General features: G+C 47.5%; 1 protein-coding gene and 1 long non-coding RNA gene across 3 annotated transcripts in view; one reads left to right on the forward strand and one right to left on the reverse strand.

The window, feature by feature from the left end:
• Positions 1-19,911, reverse strand: part of LOC310888776 — a 47,130-nt gene extending 27,219 nt beyond the window's left edge. The window contains exon 1 of the long non-coding RNA XR_014576155.1: positions 17,961-19,911. This is a non-coding gene — a long non-coding RNA (uncharacterized lncRNA). The remainder of the gene's footprint in view (positions 1-17,960) is intronic.
• The window catches only part of LOC310888764 (CUGBP Elav-like family member 4), an 815,597-nt gene that overhangs the window by 568,216 nt on the left and 221,441 nt on the right, over positions 1-25,940 (forward strand). The gene's annotated exons all lie outside the window — the stretch shown is intronic.

Raw genomic sequence — 25,940 nt, forward strand, 5'->3', positions numbered from 1 at the left:
ACACATCTTTGTCCTCTTCTTTTTTTTTTCCCCTCTTTTCATCTGTCTCATTGCACAAATTATGAAGGCATTCATGTAAAATGGCTATTAGGAATATCACACAGTCTTATTTATGATAAATTTATTATAATAAGGGTGTTCTCTGTCATTGTCTGAGAGATTTATTTATTGTATTGAACTTCTGAAACTGCTGATATTGATTTTTTCAAGAGGTTGCCTTAAAGGAAGAGGGGGAGAAAACAAACAAACAAACAAAAAGCTTCACAAATGAAAAGAAATGACCATGTTGCTATCAATTATTTCACAATGAGATATGAGGGGAAAATTTTAAACATTATCTCTAGCATTACAGTTGAACAAACAATATATTTACTGGAAATTATACTCCGATGATGAATGGCTTGTTTTAAAACAGAGGCTTCTCTAATGGGGGCCTTTCTGAGCAGCAATGACACACAGTCCAACTCACAATTATTATTGCATTTTAATCAAAACTGAATTCTGTATTTCTGCCAGGGAGTGAGAAGAGCGAATCCCATTTGCAAATATCTCTATCCCGATGATCCCCAAACAATAACAAATTCTGAGCTGTCCGAAAATATTCTAGCGATAAGCCATTTGCTAGTAATTCATCTTCTTCCTCCTGCTAAAACCCCCTCTTTTGCTTTCTTTCTCGGTGTCCAGGTACATTTTCAATCACAAGAATTCAATAAAAAGGAATGTAACACTAGATTTTCCTACCACCACCAAATGAATGCACCTCCCACCACACACCTCATCTTATGTAGAATAGGGAATTGGATATTAGTCACTGCAGTTTCTAGCTATGACAGACAGTAATTTACCATTTTATTGTGATTCAGTGCCTTGGACAGAGGCACACATTGCCTGTCATGCTGTGTTCATCACCGACTGTAGAGACAAGCGTTGCTTGTCAAATAGTAGAGCCCTTATAATGAGGACACCTAGGTGTAACATAAAAGATTCACAGGCAAAAGGACTTCTTATGGAGGGCTTAAAACCTCTAAAGCAGTGTGAGCTAGTTAGATAACACACAAACTTTAGAAGTGATACAGACAGATATTTCCCTCTTACATCTATTAGGCTGTTGTGGTTTAACCCGGCTGGCAGCTAAACACCACACAGCCGTTCGCTCACCCTCCCCCCTCCCTCTCTGGGATGGGGGAGAGAAACGGGAAAGTGAAGCCGGTGAGTTGAGATAAAGACAGTTTATTAAGACAGGAATATAATAATATAAGGAATATAAGGAATATAATAATAACAATAATAATAATAATAGTGATAATGATAATAGTATTAACAATAATAATGTGTAAGAAAACAAGTGATGCACAATGCAATTGCTCACCACCCGCTGACCGATGCCCAGCCTATTCCCGAGCAGCCGGCCCCCCCACCCCGGCCAGCCACCCCTATATATTGTTTAGCATGACGTCAGATGGTATGGAATACCCCTTTGGCCAGTTTGGGTCAGCTGTCCTGGGTCTGTCCCCTCCCAGCTCCTGCTGCACCCCCAGCCTGCTCGCTGGCAGGACAGAGCGAGAAGCCGAAAAGTCCTTGGCCTGGTGTAAACACTGCTCTGCAACAATTAAAACATCAGCATATTATCAGCGCTCTTCTCATCCTAATCCAAAACACAGCACCCTACCAGCTACTATGAGCTACTTAACTCTGTCCTAACTGGAACCAGGACAGATATCCACCCCTTATTCCATACCATTTATGTCATGCTCAGGTTACACTCTTTCCAATACATTCTAATTAATCACCATTTTCATCTATGATATATAGCAATCATGGTAGTGATGACATACAGTATTATATAATAATTAACATACTACAATTCAACTCATGGGCTATTCTCACCCAGTATCAAATCCCCTTGAGGTACACACCGGACCTCCCCATTCTTTTGCATTACCCACCAAGTGCATCCAGGTCCCTGAGCAAAAGCAATTCCACGAATGGGTTTGCCTTTTCCTGAGGCAGGAGTAGCCCAGACTGTTTTACCCAGCATGTTTCTTACGTGCACTACAGGAACTTTATCCCCTTCTACAGTGCGTAACAGGTTTGATTGGGCAGGTCCAGCTCGGTTGGCAGATCCCCTGGTATTGACTAACCAGGTGGCCTTTGCCAAATGTGTATCCCAATTTTTGAATGTCCCAGCACCCATTGCTTTCAGTGTAGTCTTCAACAGTCCATTGTATCGTTCAACTTTTCCAGAGGCTGGTGCATGATAGGGGATGTGATACACCCACTCAATACCATGTTCTTTGGCCCAAGTGTCTATAAGGTTGTTTCGGAAATGAGTCCCGTTGTCTGACTCAATTCTCTCTGGGGTGCCATGTCGCCATAGGGCTTGCTTTTCAAGGCCCAGGATAGTGTTCCGGGTGGTGGCATGGGGCACAGGATATGTTTCCAGCCATCCGGTGGTTGCTTCCACCATTGTAAGTACGTGGCGCTTGCCGTTGCGGGTTTGAGGGAGTGTGATGTAATCAATCTGCCAGGCCTCTCCATATTTATATTTCAGCCATCGTCCTCCATACCAAAGAGGTTTTGACCGTTTGGCTTGCTTGATTGCAGCACATGTTTCACAGTCATGAATAAGCTGTGCTATAGTGTCCATGGTCAGGTCCACCCCTCGATCACGAGCCCATCTGTAGGTTGCATCTCTACCTTGATGGCCTGAGGTGTCATGGGCCCATCGGGCTATAAATAATTCACCTTTATGTTGCCAGTCCAGGTCCACCTGAGCCACTTCAATCTTAGCAGCCTGATCCACCTGCTGGTTGTTTTGATGTTCTTCAGTAGCCCGATTCTTGGGCACATGAGCATCTACATGGCGTACCTTTACAACCAGGTTCTCTACTCGGGCAGCAATATCTTGCCACAATGCCGCAGCCCAGATGGGCTTGCCCCTGCGCTGCCAGTTGTTCTGCTTCCATTGCTGTAACCACCCCCACAGGGCATTTGCTACCATCCATGAATCAGTATAGAGATAGAGAACTGGCCACTTTTCTCGTTCAGCAAAATCTAAAGCCAGCTGAATGGCTTTCACTTCTGCAAACTGACTCGATTCACCTTCTCCCTCAGCAGCTTCTGCAACTCGTCGTGTAGGACTCCATACAGCAGCTTTCCATCTCCGATGCTTTCCCACAATACGACAGGACCCGTCAGTGAACAAGGCATATTTCTTCTCATTTTCCGGTAGCTTGTTGTACAGTGGGGCTTCTTCGGCACGAACCACCTCCTCCTCTGATGATATCCCAAAGTATTTGCCTTCTGGCCAGTCCATAATCACCTCCAAGATTCCTGGGCGACTGGGGTTTCCTATTCGAGCCCGCTGAGTAATCAGTGCAACCCACTTGCTCCATGTAGCATCAGTTGCATGATGTGTAGAGGGGACCCTTCCTTTGAACATCCAGCCTAGTACCGGCAGTCGGGGTGCCAGGAGGAGCTGCGCTTCAGTACCGACCACTTCCGAAGCAGATCGAACTCCTTCATATGCTGCCAATATCTCCTTTTCGGTTGGAGTATAGCGGGCTTCAGATCCTCTGTATCCCCGACTCCAAAACCCCAGGGGTCGACCTCGAGTTTCCCCAGGTTCTTTCTGCCAGAGGCTCCAGGTGGGACCATTCTCCCCGGCTGCGGTGTAGAGCACATTCTTTACATCTGGTCCTGTTCGGACTGGCCCGAGGGCTACTGCATGAACTATTTCCTGCTTAATTTGTTCAAAGGCTTGTCGTTGCTCAGGGCCCCATTCAAAAGCATTCTTCTTACGGGTTACTTGGTAGAGCGGGTTTACAATCAGACTGTAATTTGGAATATGCATTCTCCAAAACCCCACGACACCTAGGAAAGTTTGTGTTTCTTTTTTGCTAGTTGGTGGAGACATAGCTGTTATTTTGTTGATCACATCCATTGGGATTTGACGGCGTCCATCTTGCCATTTTATTCCTAAAAACTGGATCTCTCGTGCAGGTCCTTTAACTTTATTCTGTTTTATGGCAAAACCGGCCTTCAGAAGGATTTGGACTATTTTCTTCCCTTTCTCGAAAACTTCTTCTGCAGTGTCACCCCACACAATGATGTCATCGATGTACTGCAGGTGTTCAGGAGCTTCCCCCTGCTCCAGCGCAGACTGGATCAGTCCATGGCAAATGGTAGGGCTGTGTTTCCACCCCTGGGGCAGCCGATTCCAAGTATATTGGACTCCCCTCCAAGTGAAAGCAAACTGTGGCCTGCACTGTGCTGCTAGAGGGATGGAGAAAAATGCATTAGCGATATCAATTGTGGCATACCACTTGGCTGCCTTTGATTCCAGTTCATACTGGAGTTCTAGCATGTCCGGCACTGCAGCACTCAGTGGTGGCGTGACTTCGTTCAGGCCACGATAGTCCACTGTTAGTCTCCACTCACCATTAGACTTTCGCACTGGCCATATGGGACTATTAAAAGGTGAATGAGTCTTGCTGATCATTCCTTGGCTCTCCAGTTGACGAATTAGCTTATGGATGGGACTCAGGGAGTCTCGGTTGGTGCGATATTGCCGCCGGTGCACAGTTGTGGTAGCGATCGGCACTTGCTGTTCTTCAACCCTCAGCAACCCCACAACAGAAGGGTCCTCTGAGAGACCAGGCAAGGTAGACAACTGTTTAATGTCCTCTGTCTCCAAGGCAGCTATGCCAAAAGCCCAGCGGAACCCTTTTGGGTCCTTGAAATATCCTCTTCTAAGATAGTCTATGCCAAGGATGCACGGAGCATCTGGGCCAGTCACAATACGGTGCTTTTGCCACTCATTACCGGTTAGACTCACTTCAGCCTCCAATACAGTTAACTGCTGGGATCCCCCCGTCACACCATAAATACAGATGGGCTCTGGCCCTTTATAGCTTGATGGCATTAGAGTACATTGTGCACCGGTGTCTACCAAAGCCTTATACTTCTGTGCGTCTGACGTGCCAGGCCATCGAATCCACACAGTCCAATAAACTCGATTGTCCCTTTCCTCCCCCTGGCTGGAGGCAGGGCCCCTCTAGTCCTGGTCAGAATCTTCGTTTCTGTGTTTAAAGGACTGCCTGCTGGAAGTTGGATCAGCAAACTTTTCAGAGAACCCCTTTTTCCCGATTGTTTTCTTTTGCAATTCACGTACCCGTGCCTCTAGGGTCGCAGTAGATTTTCCATCCCATTTTCTCATGTCCTCTCCATGGTCACGTAGGTAAAACCACAGGGTGGCGCGGTGTGTGTGCCCACCATATTGTCTTCCTTGCATAGATGAACGTTTACCCCTAATAGCTGAGACACTGGTTTGTACAGGTGGGGAGGAAAATAATCTCTCTTCAAGTTGGTGGATCTCTTCAGAAAGTTTCTCCAAAGTATTCTCTTTTAGCTGGTGGACACTGTTTCGTTCAGGAGGAGGGGAAGATAATCTTTCTTCAAGTTGGTGGATCTTTTCAGAAAGTTTCTCCAAAGCATTCTCTTTTAGCTGGTGGACACGGGTTCGTTCAGGTGGAGGGGAAGATAATCTTTCTTCAAATTGGTGGATCTTTTCAGAAAGTTTCTCTAAAGCATTCTCTTTTAGCTGGTGGACACTGGTTCGTTCAAGTGGAGGGGAAGATAAATTCTCTTTAAGAGAGAAGTTATCTCTCTTCAGAAAGTTTCTCCACAGCCGAGACACAGGCCTGTAGGGAAGAGGAGAGATTTCCTTCGTACTGCCGGAGTAATTTAGCCACTTCATTCACTGGGGGATTCTCCTCCGCTTTCCAGGCTAGTATTGCCAATGAGCTGGCATATGATGATGGTGCACTCCGTACAAACTTCCGCCACATAGGTGGTGTACACTGGACTGCATCTGGATCTGCGGATGTTTGTGCGTCGTCTAGGTCCTTATAAATTACTTCCCGTACGGCCAATTCCCTCAGGTACTGGATTCCCTTCTCCATGGTGGTCCATTTGCCTGGTAGACATACAAGTTCTTCCTTGAAGGGATACCTTTCCTGCACAGCTGACAGGAGACGGCCTCCAGAGACTGCGAGATCGTGCTCCATCTCCAATTGCTTTGTCAATGCATGCGTCCCTAGCAAGGGATCCCAGCCGCCTGGCTTCCTTGCCCTCTAATTCCACATAATTGGCTCCAGCGTCCCAGCACCGGAGCAGCCAGGTGACAAGCTGCTCGCCTATACAGCGACCAAAATCTTTTCGCACGTCTCGTAGCTCACGCTGGTATAGAGTCCGGGTAGTTACTGTTGATTTTTCGACATCCTCATCCTCATCTTCAGTCTCCTGCACCTTTGATGGCTGGTGTAGAGTCCGGGTAGTTACTGTTGATTTTCCGACATCCTCATCCTCATCTTCAGTCTCCTGCACCTTTGATGGCCCAGCCTCGTCTTCACTATGCCCAGACTTAGCAGAAGACTGTTTGCGTTGTAAACGACCTGAGCCTCTATACCATTTCTTCACCTTGTCTACAGGGGCAACTTGCACTGCTACAGCTCGTTTCTCTAACCCAGACACCGGGTCTGCCACAGGGGTTGGAATACCCTCTGCGGGGTCAACTTGCACTGCTACAGCTCGTTTCTCTGACCCAGACACAGGAGTGGGAGCAGCTGCAGGAGCTGGAGCTGCTGCAGGGGCTGGAGCTGGAACGGCTGCAGGAGCTGGAGCGGCTGCAGGAGCTGCAGCTGGAATGGCTGCAGGAGCAGGAGCGGCTGCAGGAGCTGGAGCTAGGTTGCTAGTAGCATCAATTGCAGCTCGATAGGCACAAGCCAGACCCCAGCACGCTACAGTGATTTGTGTCTCTTTGGAACTGCCAGAGTCATGACACCTTTTTTTCAAGCATTCTGCCAGCTTTTTAGGATTTTGCAGTTGTTCAGGGGTGAATGTCCAAAACACTGGAGGTGACCACTGCTCTAGAAACCTGCCCATATCCTCCCACACTCCCTGCCACTCGCAACTATCCCGCCTCAAGACAGATCTCCGGATGAGATTCCTAAGTAGTTGTTTAACCCTCCACAAAACCTGAAGCGCATTCAGGAGACATAACAACAAGAGCAGGCTGGTCTGAGTATCCCAAGGATATTCAACATCTCGGAGAACCACCGTAACTAGCTCGGGGGATAAGAGGGTGGTGGTGAAGGAGAAAGGGAGAGTGAACAGGTAGGGAAACATGTCTTCCCCTGTCCCCTTCACAGATTGGCTCCCTAACGAAAACAGGCAATAGGTGTAATTGCTAATAGTTTCCGAGATATGGGTTCCAAAGTATAGAGTCGACGTCAGTGCTGAGTACAAATACCAGGTTAAAGTCCTGACCAGATATTTCATCATTTCATAAGCCATTGCTACACCGCACAGTACCATAACAATCTTAAACCAGGGCCCGGAAAGGATAAACAGTGCAACAGGGAGCACATACAGAAAGTAACGCACCATAAAACTCAATTTGGAATACAGGTACAGCAGACTGGAGATTAAGGCAATCAACATCGTGACTAGCAACTATTAAGCAGGTCCAATACTTATACCAATTTTAGTTTAACACACTCTGGTCAGATTTGTCGATATCTCAACCCTTCGGGCCCCACGTTGGGCGCCAAAAGGACTGTTGTGGTTTAACCCGGCTGGCAGCTAAACACCACACAGCCGTTCGCTCACCCTCCCCCCTCCCTCTCTGGGATGGGGGAGAGAAACGGGAAAGTGAAGCCGGTGAGTTGAGATAAAGACAGTTTATTAAGACAGGAATATAATAATATAAGGAATATAAGGAATATAACAATAACAATAATAATAATAATAGTGATAATGATAATAGTGTTAATAATAATAATGTGTAAGAAAACAAGTGATGCACAATGCAATTGCTCACCACCCGCTGACCGATGCCCAGCCTATCCCCGAGCAGCCGGCCCCCCCACCCCGGCCAGCCACCCCTATATATTGTTTAGCATGACGTCAGATGGTATGGAATACCCCTTTGGCCAGTTTGGGTCAGCTGTCCTGGGTCTGTCCCCTCCCAGCTCCTGCTGCACCCCCAGCCTGCTCGCTGGCAGGACAGAGCGAGAAGCCGAAAAGTCCTTGGCCTGGTGTAAGCACTGCTCTGCAACAATTAAAACATCAGCATGTTATCAGCGCTCTTCTCATCCTAATCCAAAACATAGCACCCTACCAGCTACTATGAGCTACTTAACTCTGTCCTAACTGGAACCAGGACATAGGCATACCAAAAGCATTATCAACAACACAATATGTAAACCTTTGTGCGAAGGAGGCAACACAGTTTATTTGCATTATCCCACCATACCACAGAAGGGAAGAAGGAGAAGGTGTGTGTTGGGGGGAATGACACGCGCAACAAACCCCACAACCTAAAACAGGTGTGTGCAAGGGAAAGCAAAAGCTTTCCACTTTTCAGTGAAGCTGTTGGATGGTCACTAATGAGATTTCCGATGATTTTCATTTGTCTTCATTTCTAGCGAACTTGGCACTGCATGGCGTTTTTTTGTAAAGGGAAAGGTGAGGTGGGCCAGCAGGTTACGGCATGCATGTCGCGCCACGAGCAGCTGTCAGGGGGCAGGAAACCAACACATGAGGTTGGATTAATCCTTCATCAAACCTAATTGGAAATAATGGACTGGATCCTCAGCTGGAGTAACCGGACACAAGCCCAATGTTTTCAGTGAGGCTGTCCCCTTTTCAAGGTAAAAGCAGAGCCGTATGTGCACGTGTGGTCTCACTGTGCAGCCCGTACACTTGCCCACGTGGGAGAAGACAGAGTGAGCAGTCCATGAACCAACACACCTTTCCCAGCTGGGATTTCCCTAGGAAGGTCCACAGCTGGAAGCCATGTGAATAAACCCCTGCTGTCTTTTCACTGGACAGAGGGACAGCATCCTTTGCGTGCCGCCTTTCCTCAGCTGTCCTTCCCCACCCAGCGCAGGGACACACCTTAGCAGCAGAGGTGGGAATTTCCTCCCCTCTCCTCCTTTTCCTCTGTCCTCCTTTTCCTGGGGGCAGGGTAAGGTGGAAGGGATGAAGCTGGGCGAAAGTGCTGCTGGATGGGAGTTACCTCACGTGCTTTCATACTTGATTTGCACAGTAATGTAAGCACACACATGATCATTGGTGTGTTATAATACCCACATTTTCAATCTGAGGCATCGTGCTACAGAAGTCTGTCTCCCCACACAGTTTGGCATCTCATTTGCAAGCAAGGTTATGTTTTCCTTTAAGTAGAGTTAGAAACACAACCAATTTTAAGTACTAATACAAATTTAGGGAAGTGCATGTTCTAATAAATGGCGTTTAAATATATTTAGAAGATGAGGGGTACCTGAACTTTTCTATTGCTGGTATCAGATATATATTTGAATATTAGTGAAGCTAAACTGATTGATTGAATTACTTCAGGTAAGGGTGAGACACAAATGCAACATTTTAGTTAGTCTTATTACATTTTCATTTACCTTAAGGGAAATTGTAACTCTTGTCCCGCCTCTCCTAAAAAAGAAAACAATACGTGAAATTGAAAAATGGTGCTCACTGAGGGGTTTGAAGACATTTGAAATTTGGAATATATTTTAAAGGTCAATTTCAGCAGTAATTATGTTATAATGGTGAAGCTTTTAGAGAATGCGAAACACAAGATTAATATGTTGCCAGATAGAAAGTGGCAGAAGACTCTATCTTATGTGTGTCTGTGTGAGCGAGTACGTGTGCACATGCATGTTGCATGTGTGGAAGCTCACAAGCAGCCCGCAATACATCAGAGTAGCTTTCACAGATACCCAGAATGCCAGTGCTCTTTGTATGTGTATGAAACTTCCACCAGTGTCAAGGATATTTGCACTGAACATGTGCTGGTGCTTTTAGTCCAGGAACTGGGGTCTTTATCACAAGTTTGTTATCACAGTTAATGGCCACAGTGTTAGCATCAGCTGATCCTTACTGGAGCGGGCAGTGTAGTGTGCAAGGTGCTGTATGGTCAGAGAATAAAACCCTACTGTTAAACTACTTGTGCACTTCTACTTAGTCAAGACGAAGTGTGCCTTTTCATGTATTTTGGGGGGGAACTGGAGGTGTGATGAGATCTGATTAAATACTTTGCTTTGTAATGGGTGTCTGTGCAAAAGAAAATCATTTTATATATTTTTTTTTCTTTTTTTAATACTTGAGTGAGTGCTTTAGCCACAGGATCATCTCTGTAACTTTGTATTCTCTCTGATGGGTTGTTGGCTCACTGTGCTCTCCTGGTTTCCTTGAGGTGCCTCAATTTAACTCAGTGAAAAAAAGAAAACCACCAGCCATGACGATGTCAAACCCCACATGAGTTTTGAGCTCTTCTAAAGTGAATTGTGTAAGATGTTTCAGATCCTCTGATGGAAAAGTGTGGCGAGAACTTACAACAAACTCAAACTTTTCTCATAAAAAAACCTCACTGTTGGAAGCAATCCTGCCACTCCATGAATGGCATTATTCTGAAAACTCAGTCTAGGCATTTCACTGAGGCCTGGTGGAGAAGGGCACTTTCATCCCATCAAAGTTTCTCACTCCTCTGGATTCTTTTTGGAAATCCAAGCCTGACAGCACATTCCTAAGATGGAAGGGATGCAGCAACAGGGATGGATCAGAGCCCAGGCACAAGAGAGGAGTGCTAATACTTTCTAACTGTAGGTGTCCAAAGAAAATCCTGTGAAATCCAGAGGCCCCTGTGTGCCTCTATTCATTATATAGGGGTGGGATTCATCTCCTTTATTTTTAGCATTTAGAAGTAGGGGAAATCTGAGGTGGCTTTCTTTTAGAACCAGTGGAGCAGGCTGTGATTGCTTGGGAACCTGCAAGGCACCTGGCCACTGCACCGAGGGAAAGGCAACAAACCAAAACATGATGTATACTGAGAGAGCCAGTCATTTCCCACAATACATCATAAATAGTATATTTATAACATTAATTACATGTCTGCAACTAAAACTATTTGTAATAGAGATGAGAGAACACAATAGACTACTAGTGAAGCCAGCTTGTTTCATTGCAGAAGGGCTGGGCAAAGACTTAATACACTGTATATGAAAGTCTTAAGCAGTTTCTGGCTTAGGAATGTTTATTTCCAGGATGTCTGCATAACGCTAATAAACATGCTATATAGTGTAGCTTATGAGAGAGAATCTAGTTTGTCTTGACTCCTCTCTGATATATTCCCTATATAAATGAGAAGAAAATCCCTTATTTGTAGCCTAATGAAATAGTAATCATAGGATCATAGAATGTCTTGGGTTGGAAGGGACCTTAAAGAGCATATGTCCCATGGGCAGGGACACCTCCCACCAGCCCAGGTTGCCCAAAGCCCCATACAGCCTGGCCTTGAGCATTGCCAGGGATGGGGCATCCACAGCTTCTCTGGGCAGTCTGGGCCAGCGCCTCACTGCCCTCTGAGTGAAGAATTTTTTCCTAATATCTAATCTATATCTACCCTTTTTTAGTTTAAAACAGTCCTCCCTTTTCTTATCACTATCTGCCTGTGTAAAAAGTTGCTGTCCATCTTTTTTATAATCCCTAAGTACTGAAAGGCCACAGTGAGGTCTCCCTGGAGCCTTCTCTTCAGGCTGAACATCCCCAGCTCTCAGCCTGCCTTCATAGGAGAGGTGCTCCAGCCTCTGAACATTTTCATGGTCCTCCTCTGGACCCGCTCTAACAGGTCCACATCTTTCTTGTGCTAGGGAATATATAATGGGATAATACAATGTTAAAGACATCCCCAGAAAACCTACATCTTAGCATCCTTGGCGGTTGGGTTTTTCAACAGAGTGTAAAGCAAAGAGCACCTGCAGGACTGAAGGACTTCATGGACAACACCTACATCCCTACCTGTAAATAAACCTGTCCAGGATAGTGGTGTGAGTCCTGGCCTACAGTCTCACACTCTATTTTATTAAGCCATGCAGATACATTGAGTACCTCTCAGTCTTTAGGAGGCAAGGACAAGATTGCAGCAGCTGAAATTGTGTGTCTTTGAGCACTGGGAAGCGTTTTTGTTCCTTCTCCAGCTGTGATCTTGAGACTAGAGGCTCAAGAGCAGGTTACCAGAGCTGGTTAGATCATTCTCCTTTCACTCAGTAACCATTTACTCACAGGACACTCAGCTGGACCAGCCAACAAATGACTGAGGAGAGGAAAGAGAGGGTGGAAAGAGCAGTTATTATTACTTGTTGCTTTTGTGATTTGTATCCCATTTTTTGAGGCTGTGAACACCCACCAGCCAGCCAAAGGTAATAATACAGCAGGTCACTGCCAAACTCCATTGTTATTCTGTTTAATATTGCTTTTCTTTTCTTCTTCTTTTTCCCCTCCCCTCAGAGTTTTCTTTGAGGTGACCTTGTCCACCTCTTGTTGCTTCTTTGTCCTCAAGGTCATGCATCATGGAAATTTCTCTTCACCCAGTAGACTGAAGGGTAAATAAATCACAAGAAACCCAGGCCCTCCATTGCCTGTGGGTAAGGAATCTGCCCCTTGCAACTTCTCCTGGTCCTCTTCGTAGTTGTTGTCCATTTGTTGTCCGCTGGAGAGCAGCCCCGCAGAGAGGGATCTGGGGGTTGTGGTTGACAGCAAGTTGAATATGAGCCAGCAGTGTGCCCTGGCAGCCAGGAGGGCCAACCGTATCCTGGGATGCATCAAGCACGGCATCGCTAGTCGGTCGAGGGAAGTGACTGTCCCGCTCTCCTCTGCGCTGGTGCGGCCTCACCTCGAGTACTGTGTGCAGTTCTGGGCACCACAGTACAAAAAGGACATTAAACTGTTGGAGAGTGTCCAGAGGAGGGTGATGAAGATGGTGAGGGGCCTAGAGGGGAAGACATATTATAAGGAGCAGCTGAGGTCACTGGGCCTGTTCTTCCTGGAGAAGAGGAGGCTGAGGGGGGACCTCATCGCAGTCTACAACTTCCTCGCAAGGGGGAGTGGAGAGGCAGGTGACCTATTCTCCGTTATCACCAGTGACAGGACCCGTGGGAACAGTGTTAAGCTGAGGCAGGGGAAGTTTAGGCTAGACATCAGGAAGAGGTTCTTCACCGAGAGGGTGGTCGCACACTGGAACAGGCTCCCCAGGGAAGTAGTCACTGCACCAAGCCTGTCTGAATTTAAGAAGCGTTTGGACTGTGCACTTAGTCACACAGTCTAAAATTTTGGGTAGACCTGTGTGGTGCCAGGAGTTGGACTCGATGATCCTTATGGGTCCCTTCCAACTCAGGATATTCTATGATTCTATGATTTAATAAACACCGTAGTACAGCAGCATCTCTGTCATTTCCCTTCAGATTCCAAGAGCCTGTGTTGTGCATTAAAGGTTTGGAGCCACAGGGTGTGCCAAAAGCTAGGTCATATGTTTTGCTCTGATGTTCCTACTTTTTCAGCTTTGTCTGTAAAGGGCAAATGGTAAATCATCTTCCTGAGAGTTAATAGAGCATTTCTGCAGCAAGAGGAAAAAGTGAAAAAGTTTCAGAAGAGTGGCTTATTATCTCAGTCAGCCAGAATTTGCCTTGCCTGTCACCTGCCTAGTAGTCTTCATTTTTCCCTCTTTATTCTCCACATTATTATTTTTCCTTAGTTTTCCTTCATTTTATAAGCCTTCCTGTAATTCTGTTGCTTCAGTTTCAGATCCACACCCCTTTTCAGCTCTCCAATTATGATATTTTGAACTTTAACATTAAAACCAGGGTACCTGTCTAGCATCTTTCTTGTATAGGTTTCTAAGCTTTTTGCAGACAGTAATTAACTGAGCCTGACAACAATCCTGGAAGTTTAGGTTAGTGGAGGCACAGAGTGCCTGAATGGTCACATATTTAATTAGTGGCAGAGCTGGAAAGAGAGCCGGGAGTCCTGACTCCTCATTCCTTGATTTGACCATCTGATATTGTCTCACACAAAGGACAGTAGAATATGGATCAGGCTATCCCCCTGCCCATCCCTCCTCATCTAATTGTAATTATCCATCCATATTCAGTCTACTTCATCAGTGCCAGATACCCCGCAGATTTTTTCCATTTAATGTTCTGTGATACTGTGTGCTAACTCTGTAATACTCTGTCTTCTGATCCTATCCTTTCCCTTTAGATATAAACTCCTGCCTGCTGTGGCATGGTGAAAAATAGGAGTGGGTTATTGACGATTATTAAGGGTTTGCCTTCAGCTACCCCAGCCAGTGGTTCCATCCAAGTAACTCAATATTTTTCCTTTCCCCTATTTGAAGTTATTCATCAGCAGGAACATCTTTGCCTGGGAGGTGGCTTGTTAGGCACTGCAGGAATCCCTGCTTGTGGTGAGATTTACAGGCACATCAGAGCTGATTTTCCTTCCAGCACATGCCCAAAGTTTAAACATTTCCCAAATCACTGCTAAGCACACTTCTTTCCCAAATGTCCTGACAAGCTAAAATCTTTCTCCAACTTCAGGTAGGGACAGCGCCATTTGGCAGAGAACGTGTTCATCCCTTCCTTTAATTCATAACTAAATTAAGCTCTCATGCTCCCTTTTGTGGTCTCTGGATGGATGAAGGGTTGGTTAGAGGATTGGGGCGACAGCGCTGGCAGTGGTGGGAAGAGCATGGGCCACTGGGCTCATGGCACTTGCCAGCATCCTCTGCCTCTTCCCACAGACAATGGCAAACGACTTTGTTGGAGTCACAAAGATGTCTCCTTGCCGGCGGGGCCAGCCTTCCTGGCCCCATGCGGGTGTCTGGGCACAGCCGGGGGCAGCCAAGCCCTGCGCATCCCACTCCCATCTCGCTTTCTGCTGCTCTGCTCTTTCTGGTGCTCATCATCCCTCCCCGTACTGCAATCTCCCTGACTAATTAGTAAATGAGTCATCTTCTCCCTGGCCTTGAAATTGTGGGAATAGAAATGTTGTTTTTGCAGTGTTACATTGTATAGAAGGAAGGAATGTGGTATTGAGATATGCTTACAGTGATAAGAAAGCTCAGCAGGTGACCTCCTAAAATGCAGACAACCAGACTCCTTAGAGCAATCAGGTGAAAATCACTATGTTAAGTCAAGCCAGATAAGGGGAGAAAACATTACCATCTCAAAAACAGGCCGGCAACTGAAGGCCAGGCATTGTCTGTGAAGCATCAGATAGATTGTGAACCTGGATTACCCACTCCAGTGGGGAAACAGGGGAGGGTCCTGTCATCAAAAAGTATATAAACTGTGTTTTGGAACTAGTGGGTGCGCTCTCCTGCTTGTGGGGCGCCCGCCATTGCAATCGCGAATAAATTACTACTTCACTGAGATCCTCGCCTGAGCCTAAGTTATTGGCTACGGAGCGTTTCTCACAATTTGGGGGCTCGTCTGGGATCCAGTCACCTACCGGGGAGCCCCACCGCCGCAGCAGCAGGAAGGCATGCCCCGCTGATTTCAGCGGTCCTGTGCATCGACGGTGGCGGCTCTGCGGAGAGCTGACAGAGGGCCCGAGACTGATGAAAGAGGCAGGATCCGTGAAGTAGTGGGGAAAGGAAGAAGGTAGGCACTCCGGGTTTTAAGAATTGATCCGATAACTCTGTGCACAGACCAAGGTAAGAAATATTAAGTATTGCCTTGGGGGTCGGGTGAGACTCTGTGTGATGTGTGATGTGTGATTGAGACGTACTTTTGTACGAAGCGAGTGTGGAGTCCTGATCTGTGGTTCCGTAACTCCGCGAGGGGCGCGGCCGGAGACGGACGAAGCGTGAGATAAGGGAGAGAAAGGAAGAGTCTCGGGAAATTTGGTGTATGGTAAGCCCTTGCACAGGGAAGTGCTTGGCAATACACCAGGGAAATTTGGTGTGCGGTAATCCTTGCACGGGGTAGTGCTCGGAAGTACACCAGGGAATCTGGTAAACTCATAGGTGTGCGGTAGCTCTTGCACGGGGAAGTGCTTGGCAGTACACCCCCATTTTCCAGAATAGGAAAAATGGGAAATATGAGTTCCAGGGGACAGGGAGATATCCCTGGGGGAGTGCCTACCGAAAGTTCTTCCTGAAGAATTATAAGAAATTGGAAAAATAATCTCAAAATTGGAGGAGATGGTTAAAAAAAAAAAAATGGTTAAATATTGTGTATTAGTCTGGACAAAAGAACCAATTAAGGAAACAGCAGTATTTTGGCCAAAATACGGGTCTGATGAAAATTCAGGCTTGAAATTTATGTGTAAACAATAAGATTCCTTTTTTTTTTTGGAGGAGGAGCCAAGTTATGCTCCCTATAATCCTAATATTGCACCGGTGGCAGCAGCAGTCGCTCCAGGAAAGGAGACAGGGACTGCAATTAACACTGTCCCTAGAGAAGAGCGTACTCTAGGCTCTGGCAAGAATTAGAACAAGGTAGAAGAGGTACTGAGAATTTTGCCTTCCCTGATACTAACAGTACTAACACTAACTGTGTATCCTCTTAAGTGAACTTCCCCCCCTCCTTACCAGCAGAGGGGTTAGGAGTTTCCTAGGACCTAACTTATACTCTTGGGGAGGGGGAATTATGTATATAAATATGTTGTTTACAGGGAAAGAAATGGGAATGATCAGGAGGAGAGCTGCTATACAAAAATGGGAAAGAACTCATCCTCCAGGACCAGGGGTAATACCGGCAGGGCAGAAATAACCACTTGCCGATCCTGGCTGGAAGAATAATAGTGTGCAACACAGAAATCATATGAGAGACTTGGGGTCAGAATGAGAAAGTACTTGGGGATGAATCCTGAGGACCCGGTATCCCAAGGGCTCTTGAAAGTTCATTTTGTGATTGAAGCCTGGCAAGATGCACAGAAAATGCTCCAGAAGGTGGGGGGGATGTAGTGAACAGTCACTGGGGGGCCCTCCTGTAGGAGGCCCTGAACGTGTGTGTCAAGAGGGGAGATGAGAAGGAAAAGCAGAGAGTGAAACTAATGGTATTGACAGTGTAGCAGGTAGTCAGGCAGAGGGTTGGAGAAAGAGGAAGAAAATCTTCAGGGGGAGTCAGGGCCAGGATGGAAAAGAGAGGAAGAGAGATGAAGGAATGGCAGGCAAGGAAAGCTACCCGTGTTGTGGCCTGAATCTTAGCAGGGACAGGCTTTGATGGGATGTTTTAAGTGTGGGCAGGCTGGCCACTTCAGGTAGGAATATCCGGAGTGGAAGAAGGAGGAGAGAAGGAAAATGGGATGAGGGAGAAAGGTATGGAATTAAGTTGGCTAATGACTGAGACTTTGGTGAAAGTACAGGCTGGAGAAAGATAAGAAGAAGTGTTAAAAAGGGTTATTGAAGGTGTTAAAGGTGTGGTATGTAATGTTTGACAGAGCTGTTTTTTGAATGAGTTGGGAAAGTTGAATGAGCAGGGAAAGAGGATGTAGGCATTATCTAAGTAACAGTCTAGAAGTTTTGGTATATTTGCTGTGCTGTTTGGTCACTTTCCCAAGTATTGGGGATGGGGGGGGGGCAGCCTGCTCCACCAGGGGCCTCTCCACAGGCCGCAGGGGGCTTTGGCTCCGGCACCTGGAGCGCCTCCTCCTCCTCCTTTTGTGCTGTCTTTGGTGTCTGCGGGGAGGTTCTCACTCCTCACTCTCCCAGCTGCTGTTGAGCAGCAGGTTTTTGTTTGTTCCTTTGTTTTCGTGGATGTGCTCTCACAGAGGCACGGACTGTGTTGCTCATGGCTTGGCTCTGGGCAGTGGTGGGCCCCTCTGGGGCCGGATGAAATTGTCCCTTATCTGCTACAGGGAGGTTTCTGGATTATCCACGTGGGGGGCTGCCACTGCAGCCCCCCCGAACCTTCCCATCAAACCCAATACACTGGGGCAGCTAGGTCATTACTGGCCTGTAAAGTATCAGGGATTAAATTAACTAATGAAACCCTAAAAAGTGATGGGGGTAGAAGGGGCTGGGATAACAGTGCCACCTTTGGGGGATACCAAGCTGAGACTAGGGGATAAAATGATCTCTGGGCAATTATTGTATGTACCCGAGGCAGGGACTAACTTGTTGGGAAGGGATTTGATGATGAAATTGGGCATTCAAATAGTAAATTGTTAGACTGGAATAACACTGTTATTAATGGAGGGCTCTCAGGCCCTGAGAGCAAAGATATATTCACCTCTGACTGGAAAGACTCTGAAGTGGGGGCGGAAGCAACAATACATATGGACAGTTTTACCTCGGGGGTTTACAGGGCCACCGATTTATTTGGGCAAAGTTCTAGAACAGATTTTGGAGCAATTCCAACCTCCCAAGGAGGAATTTCTGTTACAAAATGTGTATGATCGTTTATTGTCAGGACAGGAGAAAACAGTTGTGAAGGAAGCTACTAACAAGCTATTCAACTTTCTGGGAAAGCAGGGCTTGGGAGTATTGAAAAATAAATTACAATACGTAGAAAGAGAAGTCAGGTATTTAAGGCATCTAATGTCTGAGGGAAAACGGAGAATAAATCCAGAGAGGATTCAGGGAACTGTTGAAAACTAAGAAAGAACTAAAAAGTTTTTAGAGAAAGATTTTTTTTTTAAGGAATCAGGAGCCACGAAGTCTGAGGGAAAATGGATACTCCCTGATGGGAGAGAAAAGCTGAATAAAGCACCAATGAGGCAAATATTAATTGTTTTACATCAAGAGAGTCATTGGGAGGTGCAAGCAATGTGTGATGTTGTGCTAAGACAGTATGTCTGTGTAGGAATATACACTTCAGTGAAGCAAATATGCAGAGGATGTACCATATGTCAAAAGGCAAATAAAAAGGTCGTTCGTAACCCACCTAGAGGGGGACGGGAGCCAGGGATTCGACCTTTCCGAAGAATACAGGTAGACTTTACTGAGTTACCTAAAGCAGGGAGACTTAAGTACTTGTTTGTCCTAGTTGACCACGTGACTGGATGGGTGTAAGCTTTCCCCTCGGTATCTGCCACTGTGAACACGGTGGCTAAGGTATCACTGGAGCAAATAGTCCCTAGATATGGGATAGCTGAAAACATTGATTCAGATCAAGGAAGTCATTTCACTTCACAAGTACTGCAAGGGTTAATGCAGGCCTTAGAGATTGAGTGGGATTTTCACACCCCCTGGCACCCCTCCTCTTCTGGGAAGGTAAAGCGAATGAACCAGACATTAAAGAAGCAATTAACTAAATTAGTGTTAGAAACCCAACTTCCTTGGGTAAAATGCTTACCTTTAGCACTCCTGCAGGTTCAAACAGCACCAAGAAACGATATAGGAATTTCACCGTATGAGATGCTGTTCGGATTACCCTATCTGGGCAGAAGGGGTGAGATACCACAATTCGAAACAAGAGAGTTTTCTTAAGAACTGTATTCTGGGGTTGTCCTCTTCTTTGTCATCTCTCAGGACCCATGGGAAATTGGGTCCTGATTCAGACCTGGAAAGGATCAACTCTGGCCCGAATGGGAAGGACACTTCCAAGTACTACTAACCACTGAAACAGCCATAGGAACTGCGGAAAAAGGTTGGACTCACTATACTCGAGTGAAGGCATCCGTCGACCCTAGTACCTGGGAAGCTGTTCCTACAGAAGGCTTGTTGGAAGCTGAAATCGAAGAGAAAAATCTCATAGTGGACTCTGAGCGGGATAAGAGCTTGCAATTGTAAACTAACCTTTTATTTTCACAGGTAACTAATGAGTGTGACTTGTGATTGAAAGAAAGGACTGGCCTATAGTGAACTGAAGTGTTCCCAAGGGGGGTTTGTTATGGTAGTAGTGTATATCTTATTCTTTGTATTGATAATTATTTGGAAACCTAAGGTTTAAAAATAATGACAGGGAAAAATCAATTATTAATTTTGTTTTTAGTGATTGTAGGCCTCAGAGAAAGCCTTGGTCAACTGGCAACTTGGAAAAGGCATGACCAGATAATAGTAAGACGGGATACCCCGTAAAAATATGGGTGAATGTGACAGAGGGTTATGTACCACAATCTGTCATGTTTGATGCTTGTGAGGTGTTAGCTTGTGGAGATTTCTCCCGTCAGCTGGGCTGCAATGGTCTCCACCAGGCACGGTGCTTTCTCTAGGAAGTCAGTACACACCCAGACCTACTGCCCGTCCAAACACGCGGCAGTTCAGGTCTCTGGATGCGGGGAGTGTCTGAGCCTCTTGCTGCCATCGGCGGGAGGCAGAGAGACTGCTTGCGTGAGGTGCGAGCAGGTGGACGACCTGGTCCGCATGGTGGCGGAACTCAAGGAGGAGGTGCAGAGGTTGAGGGATATCAGGGAGTGCGAGCGGGAGATAGACTGGTGGAGCGACTCCCTGCAGGACCGGAGGGAGGGGGACCAGGGTGAGACGCTCCAAAGGGGGGTGGACCCCCTGCCCTGTCGCCATCTGGCAGAGGGAGGGGACCTGCGAGTTGAGGAGGAATGGAGACAGGTCCCTGCTCGACCTCGCAGGAGATGCCCTCCCCTTCCGGTGCCGCCTTCCCAGGTGCCCTTGAACAATAGGTTTGAGGCCCTGGAGCTGGAGAGACCGGTGGGTGAGGATGAGGTAGGAAGCCTACCCAGGAGGATGCCTGAGGTGAGCAAGTTGACTCCACGCCTCAGGACTGCCTCCACCAAGAAAGAAAGAAGGGTGATTGTTGTGGGCGACTCCATCCTCAGGGGAACGGAGGGCCCTATTTGTCGGCCTGACCCCACACATAGGGAAGTCTGCTGCCTCCCTGGGGCCAGGGTCAGAGACATTACCAGGAAGCTTCCCAACCTGGTTCGCCTCTCTGACTATTACCCGCTTTTGATAGTCCAGGCTGGCAGTGACGATGTTGAAAAGAGAAGCCTCAAGGCTATCAAACAGGACTATAGGGGGCTGGGACGATTGGTGGAGGGAGCGGGAGTGCAGGTGGTGTTTTCGTCTATCCCTACGGGGGAAGGGAGAGGCACGGAGAGGACACGGAAAGCTCCCGTGGTTAATAGGTGGCTCAGAGGCTGGTGCCAGCACAGAAATTTTGGGTTTTTTCACCATGGGGAGCTTTACTCGGCACCCGGCCTGATGGCCCCAGACGGGTCCCTATCTCCAAGGGGAAAACGGATCCTAGGCCAGGAGCTGGCGGGGCTCATAAAGAGCGCTTTAAACTAGGGAAGAAGGGGGACAGGGCTCTAACAAGGCTTGTTGGAGCTGTGCCGGGGGAAACAATGGCTAGGCCAGGGAAGAAGGCGATGGCCCAGCTGAAGTGCATCTACACTAATGCACGCAGCATGGGTAACAAACAGGAGGAGCTGGAAGCCATCGTGCAGCAGACAGGCTACGACTTGGTTGCCATCACGGAGACGTGGTGGGACTGCTCCCACGACTGGAGTGCTGCAATGCCTCGCTATCGGCTCTTCAGGAGGGACAGGCAGCACAGAGGGGGTGGTGGCGTGGCTCTCTACATTAGAGAATCTTTCGATGTTGATGTTGTGGAACTCCAGGCTGGGAATGATAAGGTTGAATCCCTGTGGGTTAGGATCCGCGGGAAGGCTGGCAAGGCTAGCATCCTGGTCGGGGTCTGTTATAGACCGCCGAACCAGGATGAGGAGACGGATGAGGAGTTTTATAGGCAACTGACAGAAGTTGCAAAATCGTCGGCGCTTGTCCTCGTGGGGGACTTCAACTTCCCGGACATATCCTGGAAACACAACACGGCACAGAGAAAGCAGTCTAGGAGGTTTCTGGAGAGCGTGGAAGATAGCTTCCTGACGCAGCTGGTCAGTGAACCTACCAGGGGTGGTGCCCCGCTAGACCTTCTCTTCACAAACAGAGAAGGACTGGTGGGAGATGTGGTGGTCGGAAACTGTCTTGGGCAGAGTGACCACGAAATGGTAGAGTTCTCTATTCTTGGCGAGGCCAAGAAGGGGACCAGTAAAACTGCTGTCTTGGACTTCCGGAGGGCTGACTTTGAGCTGCTCAGGACACTGGTTGGCCGAGTCCCTTGGGAGGCGGTTCTGAAGGGCAGAGGAGTCCAGGAAGGCTGGGCGCTCCTCAAGAAGGAAATCGTGATGGCACAGGAGCGGTCCATCCCCACGTGCCCAAAGACGGGCCGGCGTGGAAGAAGACCGGCCTGCCTCAACAGAGAGTTGCGGCTTGTGCTTAGCAGAAAAAAGAGGGTTTATAATCTTTGGAAAAAAGGGCGGGCCACTGAGGAGGACTACAAGGATGTAGCGAGGCTGTGCAGGGAGAAAATTAGAAAGGCCAAAGCTCATCTGGAGCTCAACCTGGCTACTGCCGTTAAAGACAACAAAAAATCCTTTTACAAATATATCAACGCGAAACGGAGGACTAAGGAGAATCTCCATCCTTTACTGGATGCGAGGGGAAACCTAGTTACTAAGGATGAGGAAAAGGCTGAGGTGCTTAATGCCGCCTTTGCCTCAGTCTTTAGCGGCAATACCGGTTGTTCTCTGGATACCCAGTGCCTTGAGCTGGTGGAAGGGGATGGGGAGCAGGATGTGGCCTTCGCTATCCATGAGGAAATGGTTGGCGACCTGCTACGGAGCTTGGATGTGCGCAAGTCGATGGGGCCGGATGGGATGCACCTGAGGGTACTGAAAGAACTGGCGGAGGAGCTGGCCGAGCCGCTTACCATCATTTATCGGCAGTCCTGGCTATCGGGGGAGGTCCCAGTTGACTGGCGGCTAGCCAATGTGACGCCCATCTATAAGAAGGGCCGCAGGGCAGACCCGGGGAACTATAGGCCTGTCAGTTTGACCTCAGTGCCAGGAAAGCTCATGGAGCAGATTATCTTGAGGGTCATCACGCGGCACTTGCAGGGCAAGCAGGCGATCAGGCCCAGTCAGCATGGGTTTATGAAAGGCAGGTCCTGCTTGACGAACCTGGTCTCCTTCTATGACCAAGTGACGCGCTTGGTGGATGAGGGAAAGGCTGTGGATGTGGTTTACCTTGACCTCAGTAAGGCTTTTGACACCGTTCCCCACAACATTCTCCTCAAGAAACTGGCTGCTCGTGGCTTGGACTGGTGTACGCTTCGCTGGGTTAGAAACTGGCTGGATAGCCGGGCCCAGAGAGTTGTGGTGAATGGAGTCAAATCTGGTTGGACGCCGGTCACTAGTGGTGTCCCCCAGGGCTCGGTACTGGGGCCGGCCCTCTTTAATATCTTTATCGATGATCTGGATGAGGGCATCCAGTGCACCCTCAGTAAGTTTGCAGATGACACCAAGCTAAGTGCGTGTGTCGATCTGCTCGAGGACAGGAAGGCTCTGCAGGAGGATCTGGATAGGCTGGAGCGATGGGCTGAGGTCAACTGCATGAAGTTCAACAAGGCCAAGTGCCGGGTCCTGCACCTGGGGCGCAACAATCCCAAGCAGAGCTACAGGCTGGGAGATGAGTGGCTGGAAAGCTGCCTGGCCGAGAAGGACCTGGGAGTATTGGTTGATAGCCGGCTGAATATGAGCCAGCAGTGTGCCCAGGTGGCCAAGAAGGCCAACAGCATCCTGGCCTGTATAAGAAGCAGTGTGGCCAGCAGGTCTAGGGAAGTGATTGTGCCCCTGTACTCGGCTCTGGTGAGGCCGCACCTTGAGTACTGTGTTCAGTTTTGGGCCCCTCGCTACAGGAAGGACATGGACGTGCTCGAGCGAGTCCAGAGAAGGGCGACCAAGCTGGTGAGGGGTCTGGAGAACAAGTCTTACGAGGAGCGGCTGAGGGAGCTGGGCTTGTTCAGCCTGGAGAAGAGGAGGCTCAGGGGCGACCATATCGCTCTCTACAGTTACCTTAAAGGAGGCTGTAAAGAGGTGGGGGTTGGTCTGTTCTCCTACGTGCCTGGTGACAGGACGAAGGGGAATGGGCGAAAGTTGCGACAGGGGAGTTTTAGGTTGGATGTTAGGAAGTACTTCTTTACCGAAAGGGTTATTAAGCATTGGAACGGGCTGCCCAGGGAGGTGGTGGAGTCACCATCCCTGGAGGTCTTTAAAGAAGTTTAGATGTAGAGCTTAGCGATATGGTTTAGTGGAGTACTTAGTGTTAGGTCGAAGGTTGGACTCGATGATCTTGAGGTCTCTTCCAACCTAGAAATCTGTGATACTGTGATACTGTGATACTGTGATTTAAATGCCCAAGGACAATTGAGCAGAGAGAACAAATAACTGGTAGAGACCCAACAGCCAGATTGAGAATAGCTGTATGGAAACGATCCTCTATTGCCATCAGAGAAAGGGAGAAACTCAAGGAGAAAACAGGAGAGAAAACAGGAGGCCCTCTTTGAAATGCGGCAGTTCAAACATTTGAGATTGAAACAGGGTATGGGGATGTGAATGCCTGGATAGAATGGGTCAAATATACTGTCCAGAGTCTCAACCATAGCAATCGCTATGCTTGTGCCTCGGGGTGACCGATTTCCCAGATAGTGCCCTGCCCATTGGGGTGGACCGAGGATTCCCAGGGAATGCGATGTATGATTGCATTGTACCAAGAAAAGACTGCCTGGGGAAATGAGGCCTGTAAGTCTCTCTCTTTGCTATTCCCTTCCTTGCACGATAGAAATATCAGGGCTCCCCCTGTATTCTCCACAGCTATAGGTAACCATACAGCTTGCCTCTCACGACAGGGTGTGAGTGCTACCCAGCATCTGGGAGAATTTGCCTTGTGCACGAGGACCTTGAATGCTACCAAGGACTTGATGGGAAAATATTCAAGACTTGAGATCCCCAGGGCAGATCTCTGGTGGTACTGTGGAGGGAAGATCTTACGGTCCACCCTGCCATCTAACTGGGGAGGCACTTGTGCACTTGTTCAATTAGCTATACCCTTCACCCTGGCATTTGAAAGAGAAACATCACAAATACCCAGAAGAAGTAAAAGAAGCTTAGGAGTATCATTTGATGATAAAGCGTACATAGATTCTATTGGGGTGCCTAGAGGAGCTCCCGATGAACAGGAAGCCAGGAATCAAATTGCTGCAGGGTTTGAGTCACTGTTCTGGTGGGTAACAATTAATAAAAATGTGGATTGGATTAATTATATCTATTATAATCAGCAGAGATTCATAAACTATACAAGGGATGCGATAAGAGGAATCGCTGAACAACTAGATGCCACCAGCAAAATGGCTTGGGAAAACAGAATAGCATTAGATATGATGCTTCCGGAGAAAGGTGGTGTGTGCGTGATGCTGGGCAATCGTTGTTGTACTTTTATCCCTAACAATACTGCCCCGGATGGCACAGTAACTAGAGCGTTGCAAGGGCTTACCACCCTTGCCAATGAATTGGCAGAAAACTCAGGAACAGACACTTCCATCACAGGATGGTTGGAATCTTGGTTTGGTAATTGGAAAGGGATGGTAGTGTCCATATTTACATCCTTGATCGTAGTAGCAGGAGTTTTGACAGCCATTGGTTTTTGCATTATCCCCTGTGTAAGGGGACTTGTCCAGCGGTTAATTGAAACTGCACTTTTGAAACAAATGACCATGGATCCACCACCCTACTCAGATAAGATGATGATATTAGAGGAAATGGAAAGCAAAGAAAGGGAAGAAGAGGAAGACATCTACCAAATTACATCTTAGAGAAAAATTTTGCAAAAATCAACAAATTATAAAAAGAGAAAAGGGGGGAATTGTGGGAATAGAAATGTTGTTTTTGCAGTGTTACATTGTATAGAAGGAAGGAATGTGGTATTGAGATATGCTTACAGTGATAAGAAAGCTCAGCAGGTGACCTCCTAAAATGCAGACAACCAGACTCCTTAGAGCAATCAGGTGAAAATCACTATGTTAAGTCAAGCCGGATAAGGGGAGAAAACATTACCATCTCAAAAACAGGCCGGCAACTGAAGGCCAGGCATTGTCTGTGAAGCATCAGATAGATTGTGAACCTGGATTACCCACTCCAGTGGGGAAACAGGGGAGGGTCCTGTCATCAAAAAGTATATAAACTGTGTTTTGGAACTAGTGGGCGCGCTCTCCTGCTTGTGGGGCGCCCGCCATTGCAATCGCGAATAAATTACTACTTCACTG

Source organism: Anser anser, assembly GCF_964211835.1.
Source record: "Anser anser genome assembly, chromosome: W".
Lineage (NCBI taxonomy): Eukaryota > Metazoa > Chordata > Aves > Anseriformes > Anatidae > Anser > Anser anser.